This window comes from Bombus fervidus, chromosome 10, assembly GCF_041682495.2.
Source record: "Bombus fervidus isolate BK054 chromosome 10, iyBomFerv1, whole genome shotgun sequence".
NCBI lineage: Eukaryota > Metazoa > Arthropoda > Insecta > Hymenoptera > Apidae > Bombus > Bombus fervidus.
In genome coordinates, this window is record NC_091526.1 from 4,861,263 (window position 1) to 4,886,082 (window position 24,820).

Consider the following 24,820-nt stretch of genomic DNA (forward strand, 5'->3'; position numbering starts at 1 on the left):
CTGCGTCGATTTACGGCCCCTAAAACACATCGAATGCGCTTTATATGTATGTAAATTAGGTCAGCCGCTTTGGTTCGCCCGAACCCCAATCTTCGCGGCGCGGTGCACAGGGTGAAACAGAGTCGAAAGCAAAATTACGACATTTTCGTTCGGTCTTCGCAATCGCGAAGAGAACGTATAAAGTCGAACTTTGGCCTGCGTTGCTTCGACTTCACACAGAAATGTTGCAACGTGTATGTGGATGATGAGATATGGAATACTTTTTGCCGGTGAAGTTTGGGTAATAAGAAGAGAGAAAGAAGAAGCTTGCGAGAGAACCGATACTTCACGCTCGTATGTTCGAAAGTGCTGATTCTCAGAATTACTTAACGTATAACACGTTGAAAAATGTAGCTACTTCACTTTTGAAATTACACGATATATACTTTTTCGTGGAATGTAATTAGCATTATTTTAAACAATAATGTTTGTTAAGATGTTCTGTCTATTGTGTTTTTGTTTCTAAGTTTTTTGTTTACTTTAGTTTCTAGTCCTTTTAAGTTTGTCTTTTGTTGAAATGCATAGACACAAAGATCTAAAAATTGCATCAGTAGTGTTACTTATTCTTAGACGATCGATGCGGCGTAAAATATGGACGCCCGAGACTCACAAAAGCGTAAGTCAGTCTGCTGATATTTTTCATGAAACAAAAAGCATTTTGCATTTATTATTATAAAAAATTCGTTATATTTACTCAACAGTTGGAAATATACTACGACAGGGAATAAAAATAAATAAAAATATTATAATTTATTATGAAACTATAGGAATGATATTCTTAAAATATATAAAGAAGTATATAATTAAATCCAAATTTTCAACGTTTGATTGCTATCGCTATAACTTTTATATGAATCAGTAGCAGCGAAAATGTTAACTTTGATATTATTAAAACTACTTTGTGTAATAAAAATTCCATTACATTTGTAATGTCCTTTTTAATCTTCGTTGATTAATATTTATAATAATCGAGCACACTTTGGAAGTTTATAGACAATCGTTGAAGCATGAACGATCTTTTTTTTTTTGTGAAATACAGGAGTATTAAAATTCACTGCAGGAGATAATTTCGCAGTCTAGACGTTCATTCTAATAGTAATCTAAGCTTCCCTTCCCAACTTCCCTTGTAATAGCAGCTAAATCTTCCCACCACTGTTCCAAGAACGAAATAAGAACAGAAAGAACAACAGATTATTACCAAATAAGACTACCAAAATCTCTAACATGTGCCCATAAACATGTCAACGCCATCGTCATAGTAAAACATCGAAGGAGAGTTCTACTTTCAATCGTTATTCTACGTCCGTGTGAAGCAAATCCTGCAGAGACACGATGGTCGTTTTTTGTCGACAAGAGGATGGCGATTTGGCGATTCGTGCGCGCTAATTATCATTCCTTTCTCCGATTACCTTCACACTTGTTTGCCTTGCCGAAGTCCGCTAATGGCTGCCCTTGAGTCGCGAAGCAAAAGGGGCGCCGGCCTCTGCCGTCTCGTTTCTTCCACCAGCGAAAATCGAGGCGTTTTGTCGGCAATAAATCGTAACAATGCAGCGACGGTAGAAGAAACGGCGAATTTTGATTTGCGAGCGTCCGGATCGCGTCCGTAATTTCAGTAATAGCTTACGCGGTTTCTCTCCGTACCTCTCTCCTCGTTTGTCCGAAGCGTTTGGATGAAGAAGGAAGGAAGAAGAAGAAGAAGAGATAGGCCACGATTCAAAGTAACCGCTTTCAGAGCGACCGTTTCGCCGTGGTAACTTCATAAAAGAGCCCCCCCGCGTTCAGATGATTCTCTATAAAACAGTATATCTCAATTCTCGAGGTACCTACACTCACACTCGTCCACGTTCTTCGGAATATAACTGGTGTTCTCGCTGCTGTCCGCTTTTCTTTCGCCTGATCGACGTTTATGAGGCTCGGGGAGAAAGTTTGACGAGCAACTTTCGGAGGGGTGGAGCGCGATGGTAGATTTAGGTTGTTCTTGCTATGATTTTTTTTTTTTTTTGGAATTTCAACGAAGTTAAATAGTGGAAGTTAGTGGTATTCCTTTATATTGCGCAAAGGGAAATAGTACTTTAAATTTCTTTGAAATCTAATTGAGTGTTAGAGAAGTGATTCTTTTGTGGTCTATAAGAAGTCAATGAAGATAAATGTAGGATATAGGATATTTTTTATTCATTTTAAATACGAAGTCTACTTTAACAAATGTAATATTTGTTTGATATGACGCACATTTTAAAAACATTGATAATTATAAAAATTTCAGTAATTTTATTTGTATATATAATTTAAGAAACAATGTTATAATAACATCTTGAACGATATAATTTTATACTTTATGTACGACTAATCTTCAAAGATATAGAATTCACCTAGAGAAAGAAATAAATCGAAGGAACTGGAAAAACATAAAACATGCGTATGTCAAAGAAATAAAAAATCCATTGAAATCTTCAAAAATATAAATCTACAAAGGTTCCATGAGAAGCTATTATTTTGAAAACTGATTATTTGTCTACTTTGATAGTTAAGAGATCTTGGATGAGGAACTGATTAAAGGGTAATTCGAAGAGTTATCCGACCATCAATATTACATGGAGCTATCGAAATGGAAACAGTGTGTGGAAGCACCCCCAGGATGGGGTCAGAGAGGCCGGCCTGGCACCGGAGGGAAACAGTCGACGAACTTTATGATCACCCAGTACAACTTGAACGGGAATAGCACGTTCTAAAGGCTTGAGCGCCGCTGCCTACGTAGGTTGCAGTTTGAACTATAAAACGACGTAAATTATGGCCACGGATTGCAATATTATGAGGCTATATACGCACGTTTAATGATCGAAGCTACCGGGCAGGGAAGCGCGGCTAAATATTGTCCGGAAATGGTGTGAAGGCACAGGCTGACTCGTCTTTGCCTCTGACTGGCAAGTATTGACCGATACATTCGTGACTGTACGATGCGAGGCTTTCCATTCCCGGACACCGGCAGATTCCGTGAGAAAATGCCTGGAAACGACCGCCAAAAGACGATCGAAAGACTCGTAACTCAGACAAAATCAACTCCACCGCCGAATGAAGTCACGCGGAGTAAATGCATTACGGCTGGTAATAATTGACACCTGTTTAAAACATCGAATTCTCTACCTTAAACTCGTTTCACTTCGCTGGTAATATTCGTACTAGAATTTGGAATTTTAGATTATAATAATATAAATATAATATAGTAATAACTATATAACTATAATATAACTACGAACAGATTTTAAAATATCTGTTCTTTTTAGAAAAGTTGTTTTTTTGAAATGGACCTTAAGACATTTCTATTCTTGTGATAAAAGAGGCTTGAGATTCTTTTTATTCTTGTACTAATCTACATTATATTTTGAGCAAACAGGAAGAACGTAACATATGGGAAAATTGTTTATCACGATCTTTCTTGCGCCTTTGTTAGTTAAATTTCATTATTCCGTATTTCTACTTGTTAGAATCAATAGCGGCATATACACAATGCACATAGAAAAACTGGCAATGTAGTAATAAAGAGCAGTATTATTCAAACTATTAAACAATTATAATAGTTATCGACAATTACAAAGGTCACACGCTGAAGTCCCCGAATGGCTAAACTTTGAGATGCAAACTCTCAAATATTTTTAAATTCTTCCATCTCCCTAATTTCCAATATTCCTAACTTTTCTCCACATCTTGCACCCTTAAACTCTCGAGCAGTGTTACTTCTCGTTAAATAATCCGCAGTAGAGTGATATTCCAAGTAATGTCCATAGAAATCTGTAAAAATCTTTCACCTCGAAAACACTCGATCCTTCTTCTCGCAATTAACCCGGTGCCTTCGCTTTTCTACGTTGCTGCTTAAAATCTCGCTATGTCTGGCTCTCTTCTATAAAGAAATTCGAAAGAAGAAGACGCAGGAGAAGAAGAAGTCGATAGAAGGAATTATTCATCAAGCAGCTCGCCGGTGTTCTTTAAGCACAAAGACAAGGGAGTCGTTTGGAATCCATTCAAACAAGAGCGAAGTGTTTCTCGTTACCGGATCACGGCGGGAACCTAGGGAACGTAATCTTTAACGTGACACGAAGATGCGGGTGAAATATCAAGTTCCATCCGTTTCACGATGAACCTGTCACACGTTCACAGACCAACACTCTCTAACCGAACACGTTTCATTTTCGAACTCGTGAGTTGTAAACTTATTTTTGGCGCTTCAAGTTTGCGAAAATGAAACACTGAACGCCGTAACAGATGTATAAGTATAGCATAGTTAATATATAGTTATAGTATAGTTTTTATATATATATATTATATATATTTTTTGGGGGGATGGGGAAATCGTAAATCTTAGGCTTAGCTGAGGACGATAATTGTTAATTACGCTGGTTGCAAGAAGCGACAGTTTCATTTAAATACGGTATAAGTAAGCTACACCAGGCTGAAGGGTAAAGGCAGGCGAAGCGTCGCTAACGAATCTAAACGCCGGAAGGGACAAGATCTGTTTTATTATCGACGCATAAATTGTGCAATAAACAACGACATAAGACAAGACGGTATATTACTCAGTCGTAAAAGGCGAGAAGGTTGCTGTCGCGGTGCTCGTGGTTTTGTTACATTTTCGCGGGAATGTAGCAATGGACGCGAAACAGGGGTGATTTCTGTGTAGCTACGTATATTATAGGTTCCTTGACTTTGTTCTCTTCCTTGGTTCTTGCGTAAATTTATGCAGGCAAAGTCTGGAAGTTTTATGTAGTGTACGAGTATCAAGGATGAAACGGAGTTTCGACGTAATAAATGTAAATAGATAATTATAAAAATATTATCTTATAGCATGAGATAATATTACGGGAAATAAAGTAAATCAATATACACACATACGTGTATATGGTTTGACATCTGTGTATTACAGTTTATAAAACGCCTATTCAATTATTATTACGTTTCATGGAAATCCAGTCACTTACAGTAGTACGAATGAAGTATTATTGCAAAAAATAATTTGCTGTTCAACTTTCTTGTGTATGTAACAAGTGTATGTACTAATGTATTATAGATGGTATTGTATATTTATAGATAATATAGATAAAAGATTGTTAACGGTCAAAATATCATTCCCTTCGACAAAATGTCCACAAAAATTTCAAGAATAATTTCCTTAGATAACCGAAACAGAAGAGGAAGGGGGGCCTAAGATATCAAAAAGGAACGAGACCGCAAACGACAAAATGGAGGCTATTCCGCGAAAATGTGATAAAAGGAAGCCAATACGACGAAACGAACTCATTGTACGCGCTCTTCCGGAGAAATATAAAGAAAAAAAGTGCTTTTAGCGAAGAACTTAGCTCTGGTGTCGAACATATACATATATCGAGAAGTGGTTATTACGGCAACAATAATGCGCGAAATTATCGATCAATGGGAGGTTGATACAAAGAGATCTTCCCTTAGATTACTTTGTTTCCTGGGTATCCCCGACCGGACACGACATCGCACATCCTCGCGGTATTATCATCATCAACCACCTGCTCTCTCTTCCCTCTGTTCTCCACCTCACTTTGAATATAATTCTATAAGACGCGAATTTTCGGCGTGCCACCGTGATCACGCGACCAACCAGAAACGTGAAACCAACGTTTCACTTATGCTTCTATTCCCGAAACAACGTGAATCGATCGCCATATGTCTTTTTCGACCATGCATTCTACCGAGAAAATGGGAACAATGTTGCAAAAAAAGAATAAGGACGTTCCTCGTATTCCTTTCAATTCGTCTTCATTAGGTAATTATCTTGACCCAAGTGAATCCCTTTTATATTCTCCTCCTCTTCTCTTTTTCTTTACCATCAAACCATTCTTCCTCCATGAGCGTTCGCTTACCTCATTGTTTTCTCGCCTTTCATCGAACATGCACCGATCGACAGTTTTGCTTCCTTCGTTGGAGATCACGCAACAACGTTGAGTTGGTCGCCACGCTCTCCCGTATTAATTAGCCTCAAGGAATCACCAGGAAAACCGGCATCAGGGACCAAGAACCCACGAAACAGCCGTTACGCATCTTCAAGCCCTGGGTTTATACTTCTGGGAAGATGCTCGTAAAGACTGCTTGGCTTTCGTTGGCTCTGTTATTAGCCGCGCATAGTCTGCGACTTAAAACGAGCCAAACCTGGCCCCGTGCAGGAAGGGGCCTCGAGGATATAATCGCGCTTCGCCACTCTTCCAGCCTTTCACCCAATACCACTAATCTACCGCGGCTGACTACCAACGCGAGAAAAGGTGGCCGCTTCGGCTATGCGGGATTAAAAGGCCTCTTCTCTTCCTTTAGAACTATGTTTCTTTTCCAGGATTGAGTGATCGAGGAAGGATGGATCAGCCGCGAGCGTTCTGTGGAATTTAAGGATAAGGTTAAAATTTATTGGTCAAGTTGAGCTCATTGGAGTAACAGTTTAAGCAACGACTCGCTTTCTATTGAAAAACACCCACTTTTAACTTAATACTTTGTGATTCACACAAATCGCATTAGGCCTTTTATTTCGACTAATTCACACTGAATGAGTTACATTCAAAGCGTGTTCATAGTTCTATATTCCGATTTTTAATTTCCACGATGATTAGATGACATCTTTGTGGCTCTTGCTTGCTGCAGCCTCGATTGTGTTTTTATTCGCACGTTGCACTTTGTTCCGAGTTTCGCTAGCGTTTCAGTTGTCTTTATTGGAGGTATAAAGACGCGCTGATGCTAATAAAAAGACGATTGAACCCCGAAGAACCACGAATATGTCAGCTTATCTATATTTTTGTACTTTTGTAATAAAATAAGCTATTATAATAAAATTAATCTATGTGAATATATTCTAATTTCAGTGTAAAAGAATATACTATATATGTATAAAAAGAAACGAAAGAAATAGAGCGAGTTTGTCTTTTAATTCAGATGCAGCAAATGATCAGTCATAAATATCTTAATCCCAATTCTACATCATATTCAGCGCTATTTACAATTTACTCAGTCTTATTTTTAAAAAATCCTCTAAACCACCATTGTAATCCACCCAAAAAATCCTCTAAATCGCCATTATAATCCACTCAAATACCAGAATTACAAACTGAATCTACAGGATTAGGCAGTCAAATCGGTACCTCGTCCTGCATAAAATGACCTTCCCTATTAAAACGTTTCCTAAATCTCTTTCAATCGATTTCGTTGGGAAAAAAGAAAGAGACGAAACGAAGTATCGCGAGAAGCGTCCCGTATCTGTGAAACGGGCAGGTAGCACTAAGGAAAGACAGGAAGCGTAAAAGGAATCGGAGGGTGGCGAAGTCACGGGGTAAGATCATTAGCATCCGTTCAGCTAGAAGAGAAATATTCAGGGAGTGAGAGGTAACGTCCGATCGGTGGCGGCACGCCACAGGGAAAACAGAGAGAAAGGTCCCGTTGGGCGCCGGAGTGAAGGCAATCCCCGTCGGGACGGAGAAGTTTTACGCGGAGATTATCAGGAAGCGGAGCGGACGCCCATGAATACGGAGATCCTGCCCGATAAAAGGACGAAAAAAGGACTGTGCGAAGTGACGAGGAAAGAAGAGCGAGAGCGAGAAGGGAGAGAGTGAAAAAAAGGAAGAAAGAAAGAAGGATGACAAAAAGAAAACACGGAGTAGGAAAGGTAGCAGGTAGTAGAAAGGCGACGAGAGGGAGGAAGATGGAAAAGCAAGGGGTAAGTGAGAAAGACAGAGGGCCAGAGGCAGTAGGGAAAGAGTTGGTAACCCAGTGCCGCCAGGAGAGTGCCGGAGCAATGTAGTCGACCACGAATGAGCGTACCAACGGATGGAGAGGCAACACTTTGTAGTTTTAATCGATCCGGTGGGACGGGGGAGAAAGACGGAACAGCAACCCCCTTCGTGCTCTCTCGGAGAGAGGGTGAGTCGGCATGTGCGGCAAGGAACGCGAGGGTGAGGAGGGAAGCACGAGCCAACGACTAGAGAGACGAACCGAAAGTGGAACGAAGAGGGCGACTATCGGTGGAAGAAGGACGTGGCGAAGTGGCCGAGCGATGAACGAGGAAACGATGGTGCAAGAGGGATGGAAGGAATACCCGGAGAGAGAGCGTAGAGACCCACATCCTGCCGACTCCTACAACTTCAACCACCAGCTGGCTACACCTCCTGCCTCCGACCGGGGGCGAGTTATATGTGAAAAGCACGTGGACCTTCGGGAGGAAGAAGGACGGGAGGATTCATTCATTTCCTCGTATATTTCCTGGAAAAGATCCGCACGTACTTTCGTCAATGTCGCCGGGGTTTCAGGCACCGAGGAACAGGTGGAAACTAGCCTTTCTTTAGGAATATTAGGTCGCCCACTTTAAGGGATGAATTCTCTTGCGAAAATTATTCTTAGCGAAGTTTAGAAAGTCGAGTGTTTAAGGAGTAGTAGAATATACTTAATAATCGTAAATGCACATAATTGCACTGATTGATCATGAATTTTATAATAAGCAAAAATATAAAATATATTTGGTATCTACCGATCGAAGAGAGACGATTCTAGAAACTCTTGAAGAGTAATGGAAATAATATGTAACGAAATTGATATTGGTTTTTTTGCATCAAATGACGCAAGATGTAGTTAAAATATAATCAGTCACAGTGTGTTTCGAAGATAAAGTCAGTCTTAAAAAGTTAAAAGCACTTTCAAGAGATAAAGACAATATATAACAAAATTTGAAGACGAACTATTTCAAATTAATCTTGTTAACGATGCAACTTCTGCTAGATTTAATTCCGTTGAAGAAAAAGCAAGAACATCGGAATCCCAAAATGCAAAATAACTTGTCGATTACGTAAAAGGAGACTTCTTTCGCGTAATTTCGAGGATGGCTGAATCGATGCGTTTTCATTACGAATTGCGAGGTCTAATCAGAGGTTTCGCGATCGATAGAAGCGTCGTCGTAGCAAGTATAGGGCAGCACGTAAAGAACTACAATAATTTACTGTCAGCTAGCGTGACCAGCATGGTCGAACTCGAAGAACTCGCCGTCTTCGAGCGATGTTTCAGCCGAAACGTATTTGTAGCAGAGAGACGCGCCTCTAAGGGTCGAATCACGACAGAATATTGTCGAGGTCGATGTTGGAGAAATTGAGGGGAGAACATTAAAACACCGAGGGTGCGGACAGTAATAGTGGCGCCGACGAGGGTAGCTCGTCGCTCAAAAGGGGTAAAATTTGGACTTAATAAAGGCTGGCTGCGTCGTAACGAAACACGCAGTTATATTTACACGAAATTCTGCGTTCACGAATATTTTTACGCACGAAGATCACTCGGAGCCATGCGATTTATTAAATAATACTAAGTCGTTTTAATTCGTTAATAATTAATAGTCGTTACTATTTCCTTTTAATTAGCATCTGATGAATCAAAGGTCCAAGTCAGGAATATTTCTGACATGTATACTTTATAAATTTCGTAAAACAATAAAAGTTGCAGTAGGAAATTTTGATTACGTTTATCTATAAGCATTGGATATGAAAGCACGCCAATGATAACTTTTTAGACTCTGGAGAAAATATGTTGATCAAATACTGGAAGATAGAGATGTCGCAAATTACAGATAGAACAGTTAGTTTCTAAATGATAAGAGGAAGAAAACGAGGAATGATACTGGCCTTCTGTACTTTCATGTCAAACATTTGAAACAAAACATCTAAAATCTACTTAATATAAAATTTTGCTAGAGAACGAAAGATGCGGTAATATTTTTGCAACATATTAAACTAAATAACGAGAGATACATTTGCAGTACAGATGGCGGAAATAATTAACTTGTAAGTATGCGGTGCATGTGCTGAGTCAAAGATAAGATGCAAAAACCATCCGTAATATATTCAGCCGTGAAGCGACCAGGCCACTCGTCCGGTGCAGTCCGGTGGGTAAAAAATTTCGAAAGATTTACATGCTATGGAAAAGCGTAATGCTTCAGATTCGTCGACCAGATTGACGCATTTTAATATGTATAGCGGAGGCATATTTCTTTCTAACTCGAGCCGATCTCTCTCTACTCGCCACGATGAAAATTCAAACCGCACGTTATTTCATTCGTCGATGTTTCAGAGTAAAAAGGAACCATTTCGTTCTCTATTTTTTCCCGATGGTCCACCATAAAACTATTCGTTCTTCTTCGTTCCCCGATATTTTCCAGCGGTTGCTACTTCGATCTGAATATTCGTTTATTCGAACGAATACGACAAATTTTAAGGTAGCAGAAGGACCGCGTGTAAAGTGTAAAAAGAGTAGTTTCGTGGCCATGTACGTACCTGTCACATCGACCTAACGACTCGAAACTCTTCTTCCATTCGTCTTTCAGATCGGACGGTGCGTCGTTCGAAACTGGCAAACCCATTGTCGTCGTTTCAATCTGGGAGACAGAACGAAACGAAAATGGCGCACTATCGGCTCGTAGCGTTGCAATTACCAGCCACGGGGTTCATCGCGCCCCCTGAAGATAAATGAGACAGTGGATCAACGTCGACGAACTCCGACTTCTGTGTACGACGATTTATCAAAATTAATGACCGCCGAGGACTACCGGGTCGACCGACCGTATGTGTAATTGGAGTGCATCTGTGACTTGCAATTGATAGGCCAGATACTTGAGGATCACAGACAGGACATGTATAATTCGCGAGAAATGGTTTCGTGACGATTTTGGACCGATGACTGAAAATTTTGCAGACTTCTGAAACATTCGAGAGATGCTTTGGAAAGTATTTGTGATTATTGTGTTTTTATATTATTACAGCGTGGATATTCACATTATCGCGGAACAGAGCAATTCTTGCTTACAGCCACCTATCTTCTTCCTGTGCCTGTGAATTCCCAAGAAGATGACACTCGTTATAGTGTTAAGTGCTAGAACTGCAAGTTCAATAAAATTTAACAAAAGTATGATGAATAAGACTTCTAGAGTAGAAGTCTAAATAAAAAAATTCTCCACTCTTACAAATACTACAAGTCTCGGTTACAATGAAATACACGGAACCTAAATTCACCCCAAATACCCCCTTCTTCCTCGCCATCCCAATTCCCACGAAACCAACAGAAACTACCATCCAGCATTCGCCTGCGGAATAACTCATCTCTTATAAATCTGTAAGAAAAACCAGAAGGACCGTCCCAGAAACCAACCGAGCGCCATCCATCGATTTTCAATCCGCTATCTCTGATCGTCCATTTTACAAGAACTAGCCGCCTCTGAAGAAAAAATTTGCCGATCTGTCCATCGGATGAGCGCTTAAAATCACATCGTTAGGAGGCTGGTGTCAACCGGTGGTGTCCCTTCCGCGCAGAAGACCGGTGGGTGTCGTGAGATCGGTCCTTGGTGGCAATCGCTCCTCCCGGGCATCCCCGGTCGAAGTACTCTTCAGCCCCGTCGGGCTGATTTGCATCACGGTTACGAGCTCGTTCGAGCTCGTGGTGGTTATATTACAGAGCGAGGGAGAGAGGGCCAGGATGTGGAAAAAGGGGGACAGACGACGCGCGGGTCCCTCTCGCGCGCCGCGTTCCACCCCCAAAGCAGCCTCGCTGGAGGCAGCTCGGACACTCATAACAATCATAACAACGGGATCCTCGCGAGTAACTCGCGGACCACCTCCGCGCATCGGTACCGCCTCCAGGACCGCCTCCATTGCCCCTTCCTGCTGAAACGAGCATTGGCTGGCGGCTAGGCGGGAGAGAAGCCACGGCGGGTTGCCTTCCCTCGACTCAACAGCGGGGCCACTACGCAGCCAGACTGCGGACCGTCAGGATTCAGGTCCAAGTTTTCGCGCCGAGCTTCGACCGCGCAACGTGCACACCACGCTGCCAGCGACACGAGGACCGAGCCAACGTGATCCAGAACGAGCAGTCTGAACAGCGATCGATCATCTTGGATCACCGATCTTGGGATTCGTTAAAGAGTGCGTCGAGTCTGATCGATCCTGTTCCACGAGGAGTTCGATCCCAGTCCACAGTGAAAAGGATACAGGAGCGAGGAATAGAAACCTCCCTGGACCTCATCAGACGGGATGTGAAAGATAGAGGAACGACTTTGAGTGGAAGAAGTTTGTGAAATACGCCGGTGGTAGGCGAGTGTGTGAGTTCGAAAGTGATCAGGGAATCATAGCGCAGAGGTGCGTGCGCCGTTCAGTCGGCACGTGGACGCACCAAAGGAACACATTATATATAGACATATCGCGAATCCTGACTATTCGTCGATTGTTACGGTTGTGGTGAATCTATTGAAACCGGTGACGCGTTTTAAACGCAGTGGAATAAGTGTCCATCGCCAGTCGTCTGACAACTACGTGCAGAAACTACTGTGCGTTGTCGCGATCGATTAGCCGACCCGTGGCTTCGTTAAGCCGGATCTCTACGGACACTGCTAGCGTGGACGTTCTTCGAATGACTTATTTCAGACCCAGTGAACTCCGTTCAGTGAATTATAGCGGCCCCAGGCTTTATACGTATGATCGAAGACTGTCGAAAATATATTATCAGGAGAGCCACGTGCGGGAGGCACTAAACGTGGCAGGTGCTACGGACAGGTGGCTCGAGTTAATTGCATGGCAATAAACGTAGACATTCTGCGAAAGATTGATCAACGGGCAAACTCTGAAACGTCCGTGTGTTGTACGTGTCTAGAGTGTATCCAAGGAAGGAGCCGCGTATCATTACGTTTTCTAACGACTACGCGTCGCACTGGCGATGCAGTAATAAAACTGACGACGACACAAGGACTCAGACTCTAACAAACTCCTAATTATCGCCGCGGGTAATTGCGACACGCACGTGACCGCCGTTGTGTTCTTCGACGTGGAATCGCGCGCGATAAGCACGGTCGCCGCACACCGTCTGACAAATAGAATAATTAAAATCACATTAAAGGAACGCTCGTTCGCGCACTTTGTGCTCGTTCCATCTTCGTATTACATGATCATCTCCGAAGGGGAACTGACTTACAAACCTCACAACGTTTTTCACTTAGGAATCATTACAAGACGATTGCGATTATTTCAGTAAAATACAAGACGTTTGAGTTTTCAATCGAGTTTCTGATTAAAAAAAAAAGAAAAAAAATAGTTCTATAATAAAATCAAAGGTGGTACTTCTGAAGTAGTATTCCTTTCGGGTTAGTTGGAACGATCGACGAATCGAGTCGACGTATTATCGGACTGTGAGCTATTAACTGTTTGCTTCTTAATCGCTCCTAATTACTCACAATTACCCGGCGTAATTAAGTAGGCTGATGTCACCGGCGGTCGATGTATTTGTGAATCGTTTGTCCGTCGACGTCGGTCCACCGTCGCCATCCGGACTGTTGTCTGTCGTCGCTGGTCGTTGGAAAATTACCGGAGGATCGTGAAAGAGAAATAGAGGAGGCGACGAAAAGGTGTTATCGAGGAAAGTCATCGATCGAATCAGAAAGCCGGAGGAATTGCGGTCGAATCCGTTGGTGTTCCAGTCGAGGGAAGTTTTATTCAGAGACGATAAAATTCGTCAGACTGGGGAAGCGCGGCAAGAAGATTTTCAGTTCGTTCGAGCAGGTGGCATCGAGGTGAATAAATAGAACCAAGCAGTCGAGAGAATCTACGTCAGGACGACGTCCCACGTACAACAATCACAAGTCGCCTCAGGTGAGTGTCAATCATAACTCTTACTCGTCAATATTAAAATAGGACACTTAGGAAAATAACATAAATAATAAATCCATTTAGAAAATAGAATAATGTAAAAATCGATTCTGTTCTACAAGTCATAAAGGTAGTTTGATACTTGTCGTTAAATATAGATAAGTTTCATAAAAATTTTATCATTTCATCAGGGAACATCAATTGGTAGAACACGAAAGTATCTCAATGTTATTTATGTCCCGAAAAAAAGAGGTTAACAGGAATTTTCGATCTCAGATAAAACGTCTAATTTTATGGATAACGTTATATTACACATCAAGATGAAAAGATTAAATATCAATGTAAGGCGTATCTAATAGAAAAACCCTATAATCGTGGTAATTGGTAGTAGTCGAAAAGAAAAGGACACATATATTTCCATCAAAATTTGGTTCGGTCGATCCAGCCGTGTATTTATATCTGGCCAGGCAATTGCGAGGCTCGCGAGCGATAATCGTTGCTCCGATAGCATGAAGTTAATCTCTGTAATTAAGAAAGTTACTCGGGGGCCCGGCCACGCGGGAATGTTGCTAGCGAGAGATTGAAACCGGCGCTGGGTTCTGCACGGCTCGCCCGAAGCCGATGATAATTCCCCGCGGCTACTTAGCTGCGTTCCAATAATTAGGGTGATAATTATGCGCGATCGCGTACGTGTCTACATCTAATGTGACCTGAAAATGCTAACTGAAGGATCGGAACACCAGCTCCGTATACCAATGCGTATACCAATACACAACAAACTGTGTGCTCCTTTAACCTTCGAATAGTCATTTTGCTCGTGCTATTCTCGAATTGGTCGTCTTCACAAAAAGAAAGAATTATAGCTTACTATTGGACGTATGTAGTACGATTGTAGAAATTGTTGCCAACATTTCTGTGGAAATAGGTTGAGTGTAACTTTTATATGATATTTGTATCGGAAAGTTCGAGGGTGTTTACTGTTTACGAAGATTTTTAAGGATATAGCGTAGAAAACATCTTCTTGCGAACAAAACTCTTGTTTCTTGTTATAATCCTTGAGTGGATAGTTTAATCATGTTTCTTAGTTGAATGATTTTAGGTATAAAATTTCCTTGTGTTTGTCGTATTATTCAATTTTATCTCCAGACGTTTTGTACGTCTTTTGATCATTCTATAACAAAAAAGGCAAAAAGAAGTTCTTTATCTGTTTCTTATAATTCATCGTATTATAATTCGTTTTGTTATTTCAAACAATGTCTTCTTTGTCTATAAGAAAGAAAACTTGAAACATACTCTTAGCACTGTCAAAAACTACAACATTAAAATCCGCAGCAAGTACACCATAAAAATTCTCAGAGTCGTTATATGCTTTAACCAATAGATCGCAATTACTTTAAATAAACATCGTGTAACCTATTTATATATCTAAGGATACACTCGATTAGAATAAAATTCTAACCAAATAAAAATGACGAAGAAAAAAGAAAAGTAACGGAAATATGATTAACGAGGTAAATGGCTAGAAGCGTCATCGCGAAATTTTAAACGTCCACTGGCGACACTACGCGTGCCGCGAGCTCTTCATTACAGCAATTCGATGACTACCCCCACCGCTCTGGCCAACATCCACCCTCCACTGTTAAAAACGAGGCCGGTGAACCGCGGTTTCCATCGAAATCATCGGCGGAATGATGCCGGTGCCGGTGGGTTGCGCGTACGCGCGGTCCGAAGTGCGTGTCGAACACGCATGCACTCGTCATGAATCCAATTAACCCAGCCGCGCATACGCTGCGTGCCAGATATTTTCGATGAAATGACACCGTCAGTGAGACCACGTTGGCCACCGTGGCACACACGGTTTCCACGAACCATGTGATTGGAGAGGTAAACAGGAGCACGTGTTGGCAGCGTGACTACCGAGTGACGCGCGGGGGTTGAGGGGCGGATAGGAAGCGGGTAGGAGGTTGGACGAAGGGTGTGCAGAGTGGTTTGCCGGATGGGAAGGGTGTCGAGGGTAGAAAATCAGTGCGAGCAACCGGAGGGTAGGAGAGTTCTTTGCTTGCCGCCTCGGGACCATGGTGAGTCGCTGAAAGAGGAGGAGAGGGTTGGAGCAGTGGCTGGCCGAGAAAGAGGGAGAACGAGTGAAAGAGAGGGCACCGCTTTGCTTGACGTGGAAAACCAGGAAGGGAATGCGAGGAGAAAGAGGAGGAAAGTGCCGGTTGATGGAGATTCGAAAGCGGAAAATCCCAAAGGAAGCACTCGACTCGCGATATCGTTGGGACAGTAGTTCTCTCCGGCGACTTGGGAAGAAAAACCGACGCTTCTCCTTATCTGTCTTGGAGTACTTCCGATGTATATAGGATGGTTCCGTAAGAAAATTGAAAAAGCGATGTTACAAATTGTTTTACTTAACTCAAGTTTGGATACACGAAGGGTCTTCTTATTGAGCAACGAACTTTTATTAGAAGAAATTTTTCTTGAATGGTTTAACTCATTATTTAGGGTGATAGGAACTTCAGAAACTTTTTACTTCTGAATTATAACAGCAAAAATTCTTTTCTTTGAAAAATAGTTTTCATCTAATAGTACAGATTTCTCAATTTCATCCTTAGAATATACTTCAGCAAAAGAACCAAAACTATGTTTTGGCAATTAAACAAGGTAAAAAACAACATAAAATTCATCAGTTTCCATAACAAGTACAACATTTATAGAATTGAACATTTACAACATCTAAGGAACATAGAGAAGTAGATATTTAAAAGAAAAGATCCTCGTTCATACGTAAGAAAAAGAGAAAAGCGAAAGTATGAATAAAAGTAAAGCCGGGGATGAGTAATAGAGAGAACGCGGATATTGTCCAGGTCAAGAAAAGTAATCGATGCTTTCCCCTTCTTAAATCCTTGCACATTTCTCCTCGTTCCTCCACGTTTATCCTCTATCTCTGTTCTCCTTTTCCCTCGGCTCGTCAACCCCCGTTTGCAGCCCCATTCAAGCTCCCTTTTAGCCGATTCAACCCCTGCCGACGATCCGGCGCGCGATAACGTTTCGCTCGACAACTTACCCACTTCCAGCTCGCTTTGTATCCTTGCTTCTCTATTTTCCATCCAGCGCCCTCCATCGATTATCGACTCACGAATCATCGCCGCTAAGCAAGTTACGCCACCGTCTTCGAGCGTCAAATGTGAATCGAGTGTTTCTCATCGTTTTCGTGCTCGAACACGATATCGCGTATTAATCGTTGACACATTCACTCTCCCCCTCTCTTTAAATTAGATTAAGCAATTTTCCTTCATTTGGAAAATTGATTTTCTTCGGTTATTCCACCGATTCGATCGATCTGTTTGTTCCGAATTATTTTGGCAGATATCGTTTCGGTGAAATAATTTAGGACGCTTGAAAATTATTTTGGATATTAGTATTTATAATGGAATTTATTTTTTAACGGATGATCATTATTATTAGCATGGTTTTAACGTAAATAAAAGTTTGGATCGATACTCGATCATTAAAATACGTTGCAATGTTTTATGCAGTTTGTTGAAAATTTAATCTATATTTTAGTGGTTAAATAGATTAACAAATTTAATTGGAAAATTTCTAAATTTCATGAAACTCCTCAGAATAAATCGAATATACAAAATAGACTATAGCGATTGTATCCTGTATTCAATAAACAATCTATTATATTAAGCAATACCTTACCTCACCGACGACGTTCAAGAACAATGTTCAATGTTCACGTTTCAAGTGGTTCTTTGAAAAACAAAAATGAATTGTCGGAGGGTGGAAGAGATAAGAAATGAAACCCTTTCGCAGTTTAAACTTTTTTCTTTCTTTTTTCCCTTTGAGGGCAAATCCTTCTGCAAGCAATTGGACGACGTGACGCCCCATAGCGCGAGGCGATGCGTGAGGTGTCATTAATTCTAATAATTCATAAAGAAGCACGCACGTGCGTAACGGGGCGGGCCTGCTCGTCAAGGGACAAGCGTGATGCCACGGCACGAGTGTTTTTGTACGCTCGATGTTCCTAATAGACCTAATTTGCGTGTAAAAGCACTCCTGAGATTTCCGTGCCTCGTCGCCCTATTGAGGACTTCTTCTCGCGCTTGCTGCTAGCACTGAAAGGTCCCTGGCAAGAATTTTAATTCTCCGAAGAATGGTCGCATGTTCCGCTCGTATTTTACGTCTGTCTCCTTTTCAACCGAGATGATACTTGATTTATATCTCTCGGGCCCTTGGGTGGTTAGTTTTGACTGGTTGCTCATTTGACTTGGAGAAGATTTTTGTGAAATTCTGTCTTTATTGGTTAGTATTTGATTTTAATTGTTATGGTCTTGAGGTGGATTATTAAACGGACTTGTTACAAAAAGCTCAAAGTTGCAGTTCTTATGTAACTCTAGTTGAAGATTACCAATATCGGCAATAACATTTTGTCGGGAGTTCGTTTGCCTTTAGACTTTGTAAACCAAAACAACGTTGGTACAACGTAATATGAGTCTCTCTAGATTCGAATTTTCCGTTGGCTCGTGTGCCGTTATAGTTTCTAGAGCCTTTGAGTATATAATTTTGTCTTGAGGCTCTACTCCGTGTACTTGACGGAAGTTTCTGTGAAATATCTATTATCTTTATGAGGTGGGATTTGGTAAATTTGATTATTTCGGTCTGTAGGTTATTTGGGTGCTTAGTTTTGAGACTTTACTCTTTGCACTTAACGAAAATCTTCGTGGGATACTGTTTTGTCAGAAATTGTGTTTTATTGGATAGTGTTTGATAAATTTGATTACCTCGATCTCTAGATTTTTTTGATCGCTTTTCCACGGTTCATTCTTCGGATTTAACGATTTTTCTAGAATTTTGTCTTTATTGGTAATGCTGTTTTATTGGATAGGTTATCTGATTAACAAAATTCCTACGCTATTAATACCTTAACGTATCTCAGTAATCTTTGCGCTTAACAAAGATTTTTGTAGAATAATATTTTCATTGAGTAATGTTATTACTTTTTGAATTCGTGAAAGAGTTTTGTTAGAAAATCTATCTTTGTTGGAAAGAGTGTTTTATTCAGTAAAGTTTTATGAACTTGATTACTCTGAAAGTCCCTTGCATAATTAACACTTCGTTACCTTGCATCACATTATAAATAATAATTTCCTGGGTAATGTATGATAAATTTTTTCATTATTAGCACGTTCGTTACTTCACGTCATATTACCATATGAGTTAGTCAAAGATTCTTGTGAAATCCTGTCTTTGCCTGAAATAATAATGTAGTTATTTAATACATTTGATTATTTCGTTACATAAAGTCCGTTTGTTAATATATTCGCTACTTTGTGTAATGTGTATGACACGTCAATTTTACGTAAGAGAGCATCTTATTAGACGATTACGTTTTAATTTCTGGAAAAGATATATATTTGAAGTCTTATCTGCATTTAGTATAGTCTTATATTGTATAAAAAGTGGCAAATTATGTTACCTGCATTTAGTATACTCTTATATCGTATAGAAAGTAGCAAATTATGTGTATCATGTAATATAAAAGTATCAAAAACCGACTATCATCTACATAAAATGCTCAGATTTCTTCATGAATGGTTGTAGTGGACATAGTAAAGATGTTGACACGCAGATACTACGGAGAAAGAATGATTTTGGTTATTTGATAATATGTACATTTGTTATATAAGTTTCTCTTCTTACTGAAACAATTTGCAACAAGTACAAAATGTATCCTGCGTCGTCTAACTTTAAGAAAAAAGTTTGCAGCATATATTGCAATTTCTATATTATATAGCAAAGGCAGTATGTGCAGAACACTCTGTGAGAGCCATTTCATCAACCTAATTATCAAATTTCATGTTCTTCACGCTTATTACATATTCGCTACAAATTACTCACAGCCACTTTACTTATTATTTGCTTTACAATTAACACTATTGTCCTAACAAAAAGGAACTAAGAAATTAGTCATCGATTATACGCATTTAATATGACTAGAAATTAATTAAGGATAGTTGAGCCGACGAATCTGGCGATTTTTCGGCTCGATCGAGCGAGAAACGCGAATACTGTTCAGCAACGACGGTTAATCTCGTTGAAGTCGGTCGAAAAAAAGGGTCCAATGAACCGAGGCAACTCGTCTTTGGGCCAGATGTTAATTCCAACGACTCAGCGTGAGCCGCGAAGGCGGTTTAGTACGTAAATACATCTTCAGCAGGGGGTACCATTATAATGGGCATGTGCGGTTAAAGTTCTATTTGTGGTAATTCGGAGTTTAATGCACTCACGCTCTGATTTAGCCGGCGGGCTGACACTTTTTTTGTCCGGCGCAACCCCAACGACGCTGGCGCCGTAAAACATGAAATATTCTTCCTGCGGCTCCTCTGGATGGTCTCTGCCCGCGCGCCTACGTATATCGTATCATATTTTCCATCCTCCGTGCCAAAATTTGACGCCACATTATGCCAGTGCTCTCTCTCACTCACTCACTCACTCACTCTCTCTCTCTCTCTCTCTCTCTCTCTCTCTCTCTCTCTCTCTCTCTCTCTCTCTCTCTCTCTCTCTCTCTCTCTCTCTCTCTCTCTCTCTCACTCACTCATCGTCTCCGCTTCTCTCTGGATTATTTTCACTTAAAACCACCGCTGCAAGCTCTCGGATATGTTCCGCCTTTTGATCGACTTCCACGACCACCGTTGCGAGAATTGGGCTAATTTCTCGGGGGAATGCCGACGATTTACAAATACGAGTGAAATACCAATTTTACATAATTTGCGTAAAATGAATTGACAGATTATGAATTATTCTATGAGTATGTTGTTTTATGATATGATACGCATAATTGTGGATGTTTGTAGATTCGTTTAAGGTTTAGGGTTTTGTTTTTAATAAACACGATGTTTGTTAAAATAAAGTTCTATCTTGTTCTTAAAATTTCTAACATTTTACAACGTCGTATCAACTGTCCCAACCTGTGAACTAAATCTACCATCAACCGAGTCGTTTATCAAACTTCTTGTTACTACACATTGCATTAAAATTGTAAATTGTGACAAATGGAATTCTTAACATCTTTACTTGCATTCCAAAACTTGTAACACCTTAAATCATACCAACTCTCGAATGTCTTGAAGTAAAACTTATCCTCAATGAATAACCTTCCTAATTCATCCTTAATCGCTCTTCGAAATCGTCATATAAGGTTCCAACTATCTTTTAAAACGCATAAACGTAGAATTCCTAGGTAGCATTTTTACTTTTTTCCTCAAAACTTAGAATACTACACCACTCTACTGATTCCGGGACACTCTGAAGTAAACCTATCTCCAACGTCACTTATCCATTGAAATTCTTAAATCATCTTAATTCACTCGATTCATCCTGAATCCAAGTCATTCAAAGTTTCAATCTTCCTTCGCCTAAATACAGAATCGCTAGCATTTCTGCCCTTTTCTCAAAACTTACATCGCTTCAGCATTCGTAAAAGTGTCGTAAACTTCAAAGTTTAGGACAGTCTAAACCTATCTTCAATCGTATCCATCCACCAAACTTTTAACGTATCCTATGTCATCTCTCGAAATCGTCTTTTAAAATTTCAACTCTTTTCGAAGCGTATAAACAAAGTAATCATTTGGCGTGAAAACATCGTGCTTAACCACAAACGTTTCCCGCAAATCCCGTATCTTGGGGCGTCCCAACGTCAATTCGAAGATCCCTTTGGATAGCCAATTTATGGCGAATCGTGAGATCGAAGATCCGTTGCGTTTACGCACATTCGTCCGGTTGTATGCATCCTCGTCGAGGCGTTCGCACAGTCGCATTAGCAGGCCTGTATTGGGTTTAATCCTTGCGTTTCGTGACTCGGGACAAAGCCCCTCGGATTTCTGACGGAATGGTATCGCACGGAACGACCATTACCTCGGGCGGCACTTAGCCGCCGCGCTTACCTACATACGCGCGTTAAAGATTAATTCGAATCACTCGATACCAACTGGAGACTGCAAGGGAAGGAAACTCGATTCAGCAGCACGGTGACTACTGTGTTCCGATCGAATACGTTGCTATAGTGCTGTTTTCGAGCGTTTAGCGAACAAGCTCGACGATGATATAAGGGACAGAGATCCTTTCATCGCTTTGGGGTTGCGCTTTCGAGTTGTCGGAAGAGCGATCCAGGGATCAAGGGGTTAAACGAGTCGAGTCAGTGAAAGGAATGGAAAGGTTCGAGTTTGACACGCCACTGTGTGAAGTCGCATACTTGATATCTTGCAGGTTTGAGTTTGTTGATCGATATTTGGGTAGAGATCTGATTTTTTAAGAAATGTGACTTTGGAGAGGTGTGGCTTTTTTATTCATTGATATTGATGTTCAGAGAAGATGAAGAACAAATGTAGAAAATTGTGAACTAGATTGTATTTTGTATAGATTGAGACATCGATTATGTTGGAAGACTCAATGTTAGGAAAAGTTGACAAGAATATTAGATCTAGTTACTTTCACATCCTTAAAGTGTAGAAAGAAAGAAATTTAAATATAGCAAGCGGTAGATAAATTATTGCACAATAAATTATTTTCTGCGAGCCATAAATATGCGAAATATTTGCAAAAGAGAATTTTCTCATCCAATGCAATATTTTTCTAGTCAATTACTCCAGTCCACTCCGCACAAAGGGGAGTACCGAATCTGTAGAAACAAAAAAGGCCTTGCACAAATATCGCAATTGCCTTTGTCAGCCTCGGTCCCACCAAATCATTTCATACACAGGGAAACGCGTTTCAAGCTTCCTTTTCACTCGGCCTCTTTAGCATTATGAGCACGGTCAGGCGCCACAAAGCCGCGATTATGCGTTGCCATTAGACCGGTCGATTGATTACGGGATCGTGCAAAAAAAGAGAAAGAGAGAAAGAAAAGAAGCCAGCAAGGACAATGTCGCGATGGGCGGTTGCCAACTGGTCCCGCTGGGATCATTTTATTGGCCGTGTTTCAAGTAGTAGGGTTACTCATACCGGCTTCTTCTACTTTCTCCCTCTCACATGCACCTTCTCTTTTTCTTTTGCCCTTTAACAGACAGCCTTGTACTTTCATCGAGCAATTCGTGCCCCTTCTTTTTTTCTCGATGGTACAGAGATTTTGGTATTAGTCGATTTGCTTCCCGCTGAAGACTACCAGTCTTTTATCAGGAGCATGAGTGTCGGTTAATTCTCGTTGACAGGTGCTATGATCGACGAGAGGGGTTGCCTGTTGGAAATAAGAAGACCATTCAGGAAATTTTTATGCTTTATTCGAATATACAGGTGTGCATACTTTTTATATTTTTTACAAATTTTGTGGAATGAAATAAGTAGTACTTTGGGCATCCTGTTTGATAAATATTTTTGATGATTATCATGTGACTAGTATATTTTATGAAACTATTTTACGAAATTACGACACTTCGAGTAGTTATCGCACACGTTTGCATATACTCGCAGCTTGGTATTTTGCTTATTTTATACCAAAAATATCTTACACCGAAGTATAATATCTTAGTTTACAATTACATGACAGAATATTAAATACTTGGAATACTTTCTTGAAGTTGCAAAATTTGACACCATGATAATCATTTGAAGCTTCCACTATAATTTTTTAAATAGAATTTCCATTTCGATTTCTTTTTTCCATAATTCTTCTCTAAAAATATAAAATTTTGCACGAAACAATCATTCGAAGGCTCGATACATATAGTTTCGTAGATCAAATTTCCATTCGTATCGCCTTCATTTACGACTCTTTTCCAAAACAGTTGCCAAAATCTTGCACTAAGGTAATCGTTTGAAGTTTATTATAATTTCTCAAATAAGAGAAAACAGACTTCTCTAACATCATGAAACGACGTCATCCCTAAATTTCTAAACCTAATGTTCTCATGGATGGTACCATCCCACAGACCGGAAACTGAAACGCGGCTGTCAAGTGAAGTGTGATGCGTCTATCAGGAAATCGAAGTCACTCGCGATCATCTGCGAAGAAACCGGGGTATTTGGTGGCATGCTTGGCCATATGGTGATTACCCGCGGTTATTTATAGCGTTGGTGGGCAAGAACGTCCGACGCGGCTCGTGGAAACGGGCCGCGTTTTCGCTACGAATTGGACCGAGCCTAAAATTCTAAAAGCGCGGCGGTCTACGCGCGCGACTCGCTTTCATAAATCGAGACCCGGATTTTGGGCGATTTACACGCACCTCCGTGCAACGCCTGAAGCTATGGGTTGTCTCGAGTGTGTGTGTGTGGGGGGGGGGAGAGCAATCTAGACACTTGTACACCTAGTTTAGAAGAAGACAGGGCGATAGGTACGACCATAGGTAGAGAAGCTAGCTAGCTGCTGGCCAGAGGCGCATGGTTGTTTCTAAACACACCTTATCTACTAGCCCCTATAATAAGGTGCGATCTGAGACCGTATATCGTAGCCAGCCACCTACACATACTCGCACGCACCAAGCCAGAGAAGAAGCCAGTCGAGCGTAGACACGTTCTCTAAACGTTACCACATACATACGTATAAGTAGGGAGGTAAAGTAGTGGCGGTCAGTTCGAAGGAAAGAGCTACCCGCAATTCTCGGCCGCTTATACGCGGTGTTGTAGGCCACGGAGCGCTTGCAATTACAAGCTGGTCAACATATAATTATCCCCAATGACCATAAATTACCGGATTTTTATGCGCAACATTCTTAATTACCCTTTGAATTAACATCAATCAACCCCCTTAATTGTACGCTGCTGTTGCCGGCGTCGCTGACGCTGCGTTCTCTCTATCTCTCTTTCTTTTTCACTCGTCGCTCGATCATCTCCTCCTCGCACTTTCTTACCGCTCCTTCCCATCCTCCTAACTTCTACTCGCGCTGTTTGGTTCCTTCTACGATCTTCGTCTCCCTTCACTCTAGTCGGGAGGATAGCGGTACGATGATAATATGAAAACGCGGTATTCGCCCGGAAGCGAGGACGAGAGAGAAATATGCAGAAGGACAAGCAGAGGAGAAGACAATCGAGGGATGAACAGTTGCGTCGATAGTCGCAACGAAATTGGTTAGAGGATCAGTTCTCGGCGGTTAAACGTCTCTGATCGGCGGTTGTGAGAGAAA

The 24,820-nt window shown here is 40.9% G+C and overlaps 1 protein-coding gene across 1 annotated transcript in view; it reads left to right on the forward strand.

Moving 5' to 3' along the window:
- Positions 1 to 11,792: 11,792 nt before the first annotated feature.
- Positions 11,793 to 24,820, forward strand: part of Pdm3 (POU-domain protein pdm3) — a 211,962-nt gene continuing 198,934 nt past the window's right edge. Inside the window, exon 1 of the mRNA XM_072011846.1 lies at positions 11,793 to 13,703. The gene's annotated coding sequence lies outside the window, so the exon portion shown is untranslated. The remainder of the gene's footprint in view (positions 13,704 to 24,820) is intronic.